The sequence below is a fragment of the Wyeomyia smithii genome, chromosome 3, assembly GCF_029784165.1.
Source record: "Wyeomyia smithii strain HCP4-BCI-WySm-NY-G18 chromosome 3, ASM2978416v1, whole genome shotgun sequence".
Taxonomy (NCBI): Eukaryota; Metazoa; Arthropoda; class Insecta; order Diptera; family Culicidae; genus Wyeomyia; species Wyeomyia smithii.
Window position 1 is genome coordinate 73,249,665 of NC_073696.1, and position 12,723 is coordinate 73,262,387.

Below are 12,723 nucleotides of genomic sequence, written 5' to 3' on the forward strand. Positions count from 1 at the left end.
CGTCGTACCTACATTGTGTCTTGCGGTATGTTTTTGAGCACACCTGCGCCCAAAGATACACATTTAAAATGTATTGCCGGGTCTCGGTAATTTTTGCCGAGAACGGCACCACTGAGTGCTCGGTTATAAAAAGAATGACAGCTGTCACATTTTTTCGTAAATCTCGGTTTTCCTAACTGAAATTTCAGCACAAAATATCCGTAATCTCGGCAGTGATAGCTCGGTAATAATTTATACCGAAATTTCAGTTAGGTTGAACCGAGATTTACGAAAAAATGTGACAGCTGTCATTATTTTTTAAACTGAGCACTCAATGGCACCGATGGAAAAAAATCGCTTCTAGCGACTAATGAATACGTATAAACCAAGCCTATGATGCGGTGACATCGTCGTCAGTGTGCGAGTTATTCTTATTCTTCGCACATTTGCAAACAGACCTCCATGGTAGGTGAATAACGAAGATCACAAAAGAGCACCATATAAAAAAATCGTTACTGGTGCACTCTCTCCGCCTTCCTTCAGTCAACTGTTGTATTTGTCATCTCCGAGTGACCAAGGCACCAACATTTTATTACGTATTGAGAGGATACAATTTTAGTCATGAACTGTGCACTTCATGATGTGCACAACTCAAGATGAAAAAACAATCAGCTCAAAATCATTTCATTTCCTTCACTGCTCAATGGTGCTGTTCTTGGCAAAAATTACCGAGACCCGACAATAAATTTTAAGTGTGTAGATGACATCAATAGTTTTCAAGCAGTTATTGGACTTTACTCAAATCCATTCTCCAATATTTTGAAAAATCCTCTGGAGAGGCCTAAGAATTGCCAGATCACCAATAAAATAAATTCGATTTACCTTGAATCAAGAATAGAATAAAAGGCTTTCCCGTTTTGGAAAATGTTGATAAGAGGAATTTTTCTAGTCAAGCAAAAACTATCAAGTTCAAAAAAATTAGCAAACTTTCATTCAAATGGGGAAATTGTATTCTTTTGCATTTTGATTTGCTAAATCATAGTAAAAGGAGATCAAAAAAGTTGAACTAGTTTTGATAAATATAAATATTCAATGATTTCATTTAAACCACGAATGAGTTTCATCTAAATTGGGTTCAATATAATCCATATCATAATCTTTATATGGTATATATGAAGAAAAAAAAATCTTTATATGATAAATAAAATAATTTTCCAGCTTTCGACTAATTTTCGCCTTTTTTGAGATTGAATGTGGGAAGCCTGATAATAATCCCATGCTTAAATTCTTTGATACCGATCCCACGACGACCCAATGTAGACTCTTTAACTTTAAGGCTACGATACCCTTCTTAGAAATTAGAAATAAAACCAATGAGATACAAAAAAGCAAAGCTATGAAAAGTTTGGGCGCCATATTCTGCTGTTTTAGGCACTGTTTTTGTGTTTAGGCACATACTTTGCAGTCAATTCTTAAGTGTACAGGAAGGAAATAATCACTTTTATTCTTGAAACCTAAAAGAATTAAAGCGAGATCCAACCAAAACTATTAACGCGCAAATGCAATTTGAAAATACAGTTAAAACATATGACGTTGTTGTTGTGCATTCGAAAGATTTATCTGTAATATCTTTTGCGTTTAGGTAGAAATAGGTGGAAATAATTATGCATACATTCATGTTAACAGCAATATTTTTTGTATGATTCGACTTACGAATTGTAACTTCAAACTAGATCGTGATTTTCATTGTACCACCAAACAATACTCTCGCTCTAGCTCGAACAGATGTACATACCTTATTTGAAACCAGAAGGCACTCGATTAAATCTCATTTAGCGAAGATTCGCGAGTTGCTTTATTACTCGTTGATTCCTGCTGGTGAATTCAACGGCGGCGTTAATTAGCAATCGCGTTCATCTACGCTGCAACGATACGCGCACTAACGCCACTTTGCCTCTGCAAACTGGATATGATGCGATGTGTAGACCCAACCAGAGAAGAATATTAATCCAGTTCAATCATGCTCTCTAGACACAGACACTCGTCGCGTTAGCCCCAGCAATTGCAAAAATAAACTTTTGCACTTCACATTCTCATCGCCCCTCAATGCCACGAATCCAATCACGTTACCGCGCAAGGAGAACGCGTTTTCGAACTTTGCAACAACGATTATGCTGAAACTCGACACTTGCAAAGGTCTTTACTTGATTTCAGACCCTTTGGAGTGTTGATTATACAGTAAGGCGGTTTTATGCAGAGATCGTATCCTCCTCAGTTTGTTGCCACAGGAATGCACTGTAATGCACTTGATGACAACCGGAAGTCACAGCACAAAGACCACAGTAACGACAGTGACCGCAGTGTGTACTTGTTACCGAAGAGCTTAAACACCACGTTTCTAAAGTACTCGCGAAAGTAGTATATAAATTCCGCGGTTTAACCGACCAGAACAGAACAAGTCGGATCTGACGCCGGAACGATCAGCTCGACGAAATAGTATCAACAATAACGGTGTTTACACCAACACGCACACACGCCTAAAGACAAACAAACCGACCGAAGAATAGTGCCAAACAATTCAAGTCACGAAACTGTTATTCGAAGTTGCGATGCGAGACACGGGAAGCTGAACGTACGGGAAATGTCTACGGGGAACCACTTGCAGTATTTGCTCGTAACAGCTTCGAACGGAAAGCAGAACTAACCAGCGGACATGGAGACCGGTGCATGGCGGGCCGGTTGTAGAAAAAAAGCCAGCCCAGAGGAGAGCATGGCCGACTGCTCTGCTCGATCCGCGACAAGCAAGAGAACAATCATCCGCCTCTCTCACGGATGGGTGCCATAATCGCGGTTGTACCTACTTCTCCAGCTGCTTGAGCCAAACATCTATCAGCTCGCGAAGTCGATCCGCTTGCAAGACGATGTTGGTCGCATTTTGCTCACATTACGACCAGCCCTCGCGAAGCACATAGGAGTATTTGAGCCAAAAAGCTGGCCAAAAGTCCAAGTCGCTCTTTTTTGGTAGTAATTGGATAGATTTATATCAAAAACGTGTTATTCTCGTATAATCAACACAAAAAAATGTGACATCCATTTAAAACGTCACCCAATATGTAAAATATTACTTTAAATTCGCTTACTCCATTTTTGTAGTGTCTTTTTACACATGATACAAAACAAAGATTTAGAAATTTTCATATAAATCTTCATTTAATAAAATGGCAATTAAATAAAAAAGAGGAACCAGGAGGAAGATTTTTCTTTTCGTATATTTTCAGAAGGCTTTGACCTTTCTGTCAATGAATAAAGCTTCGACGGGACTTGCGCGGAAGGTTACTAAATCATATAATTAATTTCACAATATTATAGATTTTTCGCGGTCGGCTTTCACAATCACTTATTTCGTAAACAATCCATGATTTTTTTATGCATCCAACGTTTTAAATATTGCAAAACATTTTACTTATCTTGTAGATTATGTCCTGTAAGAGAGAAAAACTTCTCGACAAAATTTTTCAATTTTTTTACGCCACCCGAGCAGTAGCACGTATTTTTTGAACTGACCAATTTACTGTGGAATAACTTTGAAATATAACAGTTTGGTTTATGTGATAAGACACAAATGGGTTCTGGGATAGCATAAGGGTATGTTTCAACTGAAATCAATTGAAAATAATGGAAATCGTGTATTTTGTATGTCGGACTTTTGGCCAACTTTTTGGGTCAAATACTCCTATGTGCGAAGGTAGAACGTCGACAGTCACGGTGAGCCACTGGCGCACAAAAAGGAAAAGAAAATCGCGAAACTGGTGAGCATTTTTTGTACACCTTAGGAATACAGCTACTAATGTATGACATGGAATTGAAAGTCGTTTATTGGTTTGATATATTGAGCTGTGTAAATCTCCGTATGTAATTGATTTACTCAAATTGTCAAACCGTTTAGATTCGTATGGTGACTTCACTGGGTAGAAGGCATAATTTGAGAAAAAAAATTGTTCCAGTCGGACGACTTACTGAATGATCAAATTTAAATTAATATTGAATGAAAATATTTTCTCTAAGCCAAGTTTTAAATTTGGATTCTCTCTCACACTACGTATGTTACTATTTGATACTGTCAATATAAAAGGTGTTAAAGGTTTTATTTCTTACCGAATCATAATCGAAAGATTAAAATATTGATTAGCTTACTATGCAAAGAAAATATCAGCGGTTAAAAAAAAGATTTCATTTGAGTGCACATTTAGCTTTTAGGTAATAATTCAGGGGTAAAAATATTGGTAGAATTGTTTTATTGTCGAATGAGCATATTTTGGAACAGCTGGCTTCAAATTTGAAAGTGGTACATCGAAATCATGTGTCAAACTTGTAAGTCTATTAAGCGAACATTTTTTTGAACTTCGGTGAAAATAAATAATTAAAAGTCAAGGAAAAATATTCTATTTTTTTCATATTTTTAAAGTGGTTTTTGATAATGTAATTAAAGATAAGAGCTGTAATACTAGATTAATCGCAAAACACAATTTGAAGAAAATACACTTGAAGATGAAAAAAAGTAATCATGTTACATTTTTTTTCATTTGTTTTTGACTTTTAGAAAAATTAGTAAGACATGTTTTGTCTATTCCTCCGAATGGTAAATGCTTTCCTGTTATTTGACGTAAAATTACATCTTGCTTCAGTAGAGCGATATGTATAAAATCGAGGGAAAAGTAAAACGACAGAATAGAAGAATTGAAATCTATATAAATTTGTTACCACTGAACGAATTTGGGTCATTGATATCTCTTTGGACAGAGAACAAATTACTCAAGTTTATTGTATCATTGAATCAACATTTTTTCATTAAATTTTCAGTCATTAAATCAACATTTATTCATTGTAAAGCCAATTTGATTATAATTTTAACAATCGCGTACCCGCAACGAGAAAATCCAAGCACAACGACGCACGATGTTAAATGGGACAAGAGTCTCGTAGACGACAAATTGGATGAGAAAATAAAACATTTCTCTGCGTTTTCTATCCGCAATACTTCAAATAAATGAGCTCGGGGCGCTAAGAAACGCCATTGGTGTTGTCACAAAAGTGACACCCGGCAAGTCTCTTAATTTTCTGGTCATTGCGAAATTCGTTTTCCATATGATGCAAGATGTTTCTCGATTTCCTGTTATTTCTAGCAGTATGTTTCTTTCAACTCCATTAACAAACAAATTTCCCAAGTTGTGCAGGTGCCCCAATCTGGCGTTTTAATCTGTGTAACAAATTACTAATTGATTCAATCACAGGAACAAACAAATTCCAATTCACGGAATTCATACTACCTCTAATATCAAAATATGATCGCATTTTGCGAAAAACAATACTATTTAGGGATTTTTATCGCTTGGAATAAATTTAGAACTGTACGCTTCGCAGCCTAATTCACCTGTTTAGAGTACTCTTCGGTTGCGTGAACTGAAACGTCTTCGGAATAGCTCTCAGCGCAAGTATCGTCGACTGGAAACAGCGCATACGAAGAGCAATTTCAAGTGTTACTCTGATGAGTACCGTCACCTAAATAGCACACTGTATAAGTCATACGTGTTACGGGTGCAGACCGACTTTCGAAAAATGGGAAGCTACTGGAAATTCGTTAACTCCAAAAGAAAATGCTCTTCCGTACCTACAAATGTACATTTCGATAGTGATAAGGCAACATCAAAATCTGAGTCATGTGAGCATTTCTCAGAGTTTTTTGCTTCCGTTTTTACTGATAAAGTTGTTTCTGACCACGAAGCTCAATAAGCGGCATTTGATGTTCCTTCCTGTTTAGTTGACTTGAACACCTTTACAATTACAACCGACATGACGAGGAATTATCGTGACATTACTAGCCTCTCTACTGGGTCTAAAATGTTTGAGTTCATAGTGAGCGGTTGTATGCTTTCTCGTACTTAACACTAGGTATATCTCCACCACTCAGCATTATGCTGGGACGCTCTGTTTGTACCAACCTCCAATATGTTCACTCCATCATGTATTTCGCAAATGGAACAGAAAGGTCAGGTAGATGCGATTTACACCGATCTCAAAGCAACTTCTGATCGTTTGGACCATGCAATACTCTTATGTAAAATCTCGCCAGTTCGTTGAATAGCTGAACTCGTATCTTCGTGAAAGAGTTCTACGCATGAAATTTGGTTCAAGTGTATCATCGCAATTCACTAACAAGTCAGGAGTTCCCCAAGGAAACAGCATGGGGCCCTGTTATATCTGCTACTTGACACCAGACTTACATTCCACCTGCATCACGCTACGATGTGTTCAAAAGCTACACGCCAGCTCGGTTTTATTTCAAAAATCGCCCGTGCTTTCAAAGATCCACACTGCCGAAAGACGTTGTACTGCTCATTAGTACGCCTACTGATCGAGAATTGTAACCTCATTTGGTTTCCTTAGGGGCCGTTCCTAAACCACGTGGTCATATTTTGATCACTTTTTATAACCGCACTCTTCAGCACTCTTAATTATATATTTGCGCGGACTGAATTTTGATATTTATTTCCCAATTTTCTAGTAGAGTCTAACGGAAACCGATAATTACTTCTTTTGATTTTAAGAAATTATAAGTCAGGAAAAAAGACCACGTGGTCATTTCGTTAACCCCCCCACCCCCGTGCGTGGTCTTTCGTGGTTTTTTCGTAATCCAGGCTACAGTGAATGTACAGAAGTCTGATCTTTACTGGCACAGCTCTCCTTATGACGAGGCTTTTTTTCACTTTTAATAATAAATATATACAATCGACAAAAAACAAATTTACTTTCGCGTACAACGTTCTTCTCTATACATACCCTTTTCCTTATCCTCTTATTCTATCACCTACTTCGCGCAAACTGGTTGTTGCGTTATCCTTCTACGTAGGAATTTAAAACAATCACAAGGATTTTTCATCATACAGGTAGCAGTTTTGTTCATCGTGGCAAAAGTGGTAAAGTCAAAAAAAAGACAAAGTCCCATTCATCTCGCTCAGGGCCCTAATTTGCGGTAAGTCGAATTCATCGCGCAATGCGCAATGGAAATTATGCGCGTTGGTGCTGGATTACTGGCGCTGCTAATGTTGTATCATGCTGCAGAAGTACTGGGTTCGAACGCTGCTAGAGATAATAATAAAACGAGAATCATCCCGCGTAATCAGCATTGGCAATCCACAATAACGAGGAGTTGGACAAGCTTTTATCCGGCCTTACTTCCGGTAAAGATGGCTTAATTTGATCAATTTCCAGCTTTTCAGAAACTAAAAATAACTGTCCTTTCAAGCACGACGCAGTACTACTCTAGTACTCGAGAGCGTCACGAAAATTGACCAATTTCAAATGCTTCAAAATCAGTCAGTTTTCTACAAATTTCCTTCATGCTTGCAGCAATCGATTGGTAAATTAGCTACGCGTCCACCAAAATGCGGTAAATTGAAATTTTGTAATATTGTACTGTCGAAAAGAGTAGAGCCGAGAATCAAGAAACCAAAAATCAACTCCAGGCGCCATGTAAAAGTTCAAGATGGTGACTTCCGGTTTCCGAAAAACAGCCCAAAATAACCAAATACCGCAAGGGTATTTCCGTAATCGTGATAATGCACTGAGGTCAAAAATCGATCTCGGATGCTATTTTGAAATCCAGTTTCTAGAAAACAACCGAATCGCCGAATATCGGCCGAAACTGATACCAATCATTGAAAAAAAAAAAAGAGAATGAAAAAGAATTGTTGTATTTTTGTAGCAGTGAATGAATTATGTAGATTAAAATATGAATGAGCTGAAGACAATATGAATTTTAAGTAATATTATCTTGCAAGTTTCGTTTCCGAATATACCATAGCAGAATATATTTAACAGATTTAACCCTCTAGTGCCCAAGTTAATTTCTAGACGGGCTTCGGTAAAATCATTATGAATCATTATTTCTTTTCTTTTTTATGCAAACATAGAAACAAACCGCTAATACATATGTTCATAATATCAGTGTTGTGAACCAAAGTAGCACCTAAAGCTATACCAGTTTTCACATATCATTTGAAAAAGCCGTGATTTCTGAGCAAAACGTAATTTTTAAAGAATGTAATTTTTGGAAAATGTTTATCGTTTTCCTTCAGTTTTTAAATGAAGATTAGAAAACTGCTCGAAATATCTTAAATGACAGTTCGCCCATGCACGGTATATGGGAGCAATTTTTGTTTTCATCTAAATATCAAAGAACAACGATTTTTTTTAAATTTTAAATCACGTTTTGCTCATAAAATTGCACTCTTTCAACTGATATATAAAAATCAGAAAACCGTGTAAAGCTTTAGGACCCAATTAACTCAGAAAAAAATGATGCCACCTTATAGATAAATTTACAGAAGAAACAAGAATTTATTGGCAATAATTATTTGATATTTCTATAAATAACACCCACCGTACACACAGGCCTCTCGCTGTCGAGGCAGCCTGCTAAGCTCCGACGGTAGTAAACCACTATGCAGCGGAAACTTTTGGGTCAGAGAGACGCTCAACAGAGAAGAATTTCGCGTTGAGGCGACCTGTTTCGGGAGAGCTGTGTTATCGGAGATCTGCAGTGAAGAACTGGTTCTTGAATTGCGAGCGAGCTGGAGAGATGATCAAACTGAACGAACGAACGGCGAGCGCGATCAGGTGTTCTTCAAGGCACGTCTCCGGCGCCTCCAATCAGGGTCGCTTTAGAAGGCACATTTCCTGCCACTGCCCTCCTTTTACTACTGCAACCAGCGTTGCCAGGTATCCAGATTTATCTGGATTATCCAGATTTTTGAACTTGTATCCAGGTAGACAGCTTTGATGTCCAATTATCCAGATTTTTCATGGATGATCCAGATTTTATTTTCTCTGTTCCGCAAAAAGGTCATCACTTCAAATTTGGCGCGAAATTTTGCAATTTTGTCACCTCAAATTTTGCGTACCCCAAGACTTTTATTCGAAAAATTTACCTTTCACCCCACAAAATGACTGCCAGATTTTTTCTAGATTTTTTTTGCCTTTTCCAGATTTTTTAAAAAATGACCTGGCAACGCTGACTGCAACGACCATCGACTAACAATCTCACAAATACATTGACTAGCGGATGAGGTGCATCGAAGAATAATTTCCAAACACTGAATGTCAAACGAAAGCCTGAGCAGAAAGTTTGGACCAAGAAATAATTGGGTTAGGAAATGATTCATCAGTTCAATAGTTAGCTGCTTAAAACAATACTGTGCACATCTTTACAGTTAAAAATTGGCAAATTACTACTCGTTTCCAGCTGACAGGTTTGACCTAGACCATAAACAAGTACAACAATTGATTTAAGTAAAAAAAGAAACCTGCTCTTTTTCATGACACAGCAGTTTTGTTTTGACTCGGAGTTTAGAAGTAGATTTTGTTCTATCAAATTGACAAAGGTACAGCATATCATAGGGTTGAACATTCCTGGTCCTATGTTTAATTTCAAAATTTGAAACTCAACCCCCTGGTATCAGAAATGAAGCACAGTAAATGACACCGATTGGTACCTCCAAGATCAGTAACATTGACGGTCGCGGAATCTGCCTGCCCCCTCGAACAAGCAGCTAGCTGTCCATGTTGATGCAGAATGGAGACCGCTTATTACGATTAAATGTGATGAGTAAACAAAACTCGTACCTACCGGATGATTGTCAGCCGGCACACAGCATTGCATTGTTTTACATATCTGCGCAAATGGTGTGTGGTGGACAATCTGGCTGAAAGGTGGTAGCTAAACATATGGCAGACGTGTTGCACGGGTTGCACGTTTACATTGTTCAGGGAAACATTACCGCTGTGGCAGCAAAACGCGTAAAAATTTTCCGTTGTGTACCGCTTCCAGTGCCATAGCGGCCAATTTGAAGGAAGGAGAAAAAAATCCAATGTCACTACACGACACCATACCGCCGGACCGGCCGATAAGTTTTTTAATGAACTATTAATAGAGAAAACAACACGACATACTCAAGTTTTATTTATGTCTGACGTCTGTTGCTTGTACTTTCGGTAACATGTTTTCGAATATGGAACTTGCGGGCGTATGTACGTACAACTTCCGTGTAGCCTTCAGATTTCACCACAAAAAAGGACGACTGCAGGAAAATCTGTTCAATTGAAAAAAGGCAGAAACGCATTAGCTGGCCTGCATCGTTGCCGGTTTAGTGAGCGTGAGGCGTGAAAATTTGTTACGAATGCTTACAGCGAAAAGAGAGAGGGATTTAACAAAACGTTATGTAAGATTAAGAAATTGAAAACATTCTAAATTAAAGCACAGCTAAATGATTATGTACTTTACTTTGTTTACTAAATTTTCACTTTCGTTTACTTTAACGTTATATGAGCTGAGTAGACTCACTTTTTCGGATTTTTACTCTCTGCGAGTTTGTTGAACTTAAAAAAATAAAGAAATATGAAAAAAAGAGATATTATAAGTAGAATTCTGAAGCATTTATCAATTTTAGACATCTTGAAAACAAGAAATAATCTTCAACCAATACATTTCACAAACTGTTTATTAATGAGGTTCATCAGCGACCAATTACATTAAAATCGAACACAAACCTCCGGAGATGTAAAAAAAAACCATTGCCATTGTGAGATAAGCGCTTCAAATCCGTCAAACTTGTACTTGAGTGAAATTTCGAAAGAATTATCCTCTGAGAAAGTAGAAAACATTCGCAAATATTATTATTTTCTATCAAGCACACTGAACTAAAAAAAAAACAAATTACGGAAACCGAACGTAGCTGAATCTCAACTTCAGTTCATTTACATTTCATCACGCGTAATTGAAAGGCCACAATCTATCGCCGATGGTAGAGTGAATGTACCACAGTTCAACGTACGCCAAAGCTTTAAACGAGCACACCATACACGGAGAAGAGCGCGACCGTTTCGCTAGAGATAGTATTACTATCAGCTCGGGAAATTACTCAACCATTTCAGCTCCAACGTTCTAAATGGTGTTAGGCACAGATTCGTTGGGCGTCGAACAAGAATTGCATGTTCCAAACGTAACGCTAATTGTTGCTATTAAATTTTCATCAAATATTTAATGAAAGGAACCTACGCATTAACGTTGATGCTCAAACATCAGGTAAAGCGAAATAATACGGACCTTGGCTTTCAATGATTGCATTTCTTGGAGTTTTTAATAAAAGAAACATGACTGCTTCGCATTTTATTCTAAAAGGGAGCTGCCAAAACACGACATAAAGCTACAACGTAAACTGTGAAGTGACCGTGATGGGTAATGTTTGCTAGTCTTCGTCTATTACATGATTTTGTCTATCCTCCGTTATGTTTAGCCTATATAATATGTAAAAAATATTCTGTATTCTGCGTTTCTGTTCGCTTTTGTGAAGGTTTTTTGGGTATTCTTGATTTGCGATACTGTTTTTTCAGGTTTCTTTTTTTAATTCTCAGTTTCCTGTGTTTACTTTGGTAGATGAATAATTTTCTGTTTTTTTTTCCTTATCTTTGTATTTTGAGTCTTTTTGGATATTCGAGCAATTTATTTTTTTGTTTATGTATTTATCCTAATTCTAATTACTTTGTTTATCTGTTTCTTGTTTTCTCTGTTTGTCGTAATTAGAATAACAATTTTTCTGTATCTGTTTGATTCTATGTTTTCTCTTTTTTCGTGCATCGTCGCACTCGGCTCGATCGAAGTCTCTTCCGAAGTGAAAAATAGCACGATTTACAACCTGGATGCGTCTCTGGATCTCTTTGCTGGTGTTATTGTCGGCGGTCATCAGTGACTCCAAATACACGAACTAGTCGACCACCTCAAACCCATCGCCGTCTACAGAGACATGAGTTGGGAGGCTGATGTTTTCTTGTTGGAGCCTCTCGCTCGCATGTATTTCGTTCTCGACGTATTTATGCGCAGTTCGATTCATCGGGCTTCAGTTTCCAGTCGGGCGTAAGTTTCCTCCACCGTCGCAAAGCTACGTGTTATGATGTCAAAGTCATCCGCGAAGCCCAGAAACTGAAGAGACCTAGTGAAAATCGTGCCCCTCGTGTCGATAGCCACCCTCCGGGTCACACCCTCAAGGACGATGTTGAACAACAGCGAACAGGAAAGTCCATCACCATGTCTTAACCCTCTGCGCGATTCAAAGGGGCTCGAGAGTAGGTATGCTCGAAACACGCACGTTCAATCGACTGTATCATAGACCGCCCGGAAGTCGATGAAAATGTGATGTGTGGGCACGTTGTTTGGTGGTCCCCGTGGCTCTGTGGTTAGCGATGTCGGTCGGCTAGCTCTCCCACACGGTTGTGATATCGGGTTCGATTCCTGATCGAGTCGAGGATCTTTCGAGTCAAAAATTTTTTCGACTCAGCACTGGGGTACGGTGTATCGTTGTACTTATCCTACACATGCAAAATGTGCCAAAAAACAATATCGATAACGAATTCTCTCAACTAATCTAGTTGACCGAGACCGCCATTAGCCCCAAGGCTAAGCGTGCGATATTGATGTTGTTGTTGTTGTTGGGCACGTTGTACTCGCGACATTTCTTGAGATGCGTCGGATTGAGAACATCTGGTCCGTGGTGGCACGGGCTCCCACGAGCTTGGTACTGACCCACGAACCTTCTGGTTAAAGATGATGGACGACGGAACAGGATCTGTGAGAGTATTTTGTAGACGACATTGATTAGCGAAATTCCGCGATAGTTGCGGCACTCCAGCTTG

At 38.3% G+C, this 12,723-nt stretch overlaps 1 long non-coding RNA gene across 1 annotated transcript in view; it reads right to left on the reverse strand.

The window, feature by feature from the left end:
* The window catches only part of LOC129732809 (uncharacterized), a 79,151-nt gene that overhangs the window by 49,458 nt on the left and 16,970 nt on the right, over positions 1-12,723 (reverse strand). The gene's annotated exons all lie outside the window — the stretch shown is intronic.